The following is a 678-nucleotide window of genomic DNA, read 5'->3' on the forward strand; positions in this document are numbered from 1 at the left end:
AAATAAGCTCTCTAATCCATAAGTGATTATACCTTTTTTTAGCTTTATTCCTTCCACCTTTCTAAGTTCCTTCTTCATTGTTTCTTTTTCATTAAAATACTTTTGACAAACACAGATGTTACACTGACTCCTCTTGTGGCAAACATAGAAATCATGATTGTAACTTGTTATTTTGATTCAAGGGCATTGTGAAAGACACAGCACTATCAGGTGCAAGTGGTGCAGCTAGAAAAAGTTTTGGGGTCCTGAACATTCTGCGGTGAGCAAGAAAGAGAGATGTGCCATGTTTGTGCTCTGTTTTGTTTTCGCTTGTTTTGTTTATTAAAGATGAACCTGATCTTCATTTCATTACGCTTGTCTATAGTCTCGTATTTCAAGTGTGCAACACTGCTCACATAATCCTGTTTATTTATTCATTTTAAAGTTTTATTCAACATGTGACCAACCCTTAAACTTGAATTTTGATATCCTCACTACTCCTACTTCTTGCTGTATTTTATAAAGATGACGTTCCGGCGTTTCCCGTATCCCATTTTTGTTGCCACTCCTTAATGATATATGCTTTAATTATTGCTTTTGCTTCAAATTTGATGTTCGATTTCTGAACAAATTGTTCTTTGAGCCTGTTCATAGGAAGTAACCAAACTGAATTGAACTTTAGTTCCAGGCTGATGACGC

Source organism: Sinocyclocheilus grahami, unplaced genomic scaffold (assembly GCF_001515645.1).
Source record: "Sinocyclocheilus grahami isolate Dianchi unplaced genomic scaffold, SAMN03320097.WGS_v1.1 scaffold39.1, whole genome shotgun sequence".
Lineage (NCBI taxonomy): Eukaryota > Metazoa > Chordata > Actinopteri > Cypriniformes > Cyprinidae > Sinocyclocheilus > Sinocyclocheilus grahami.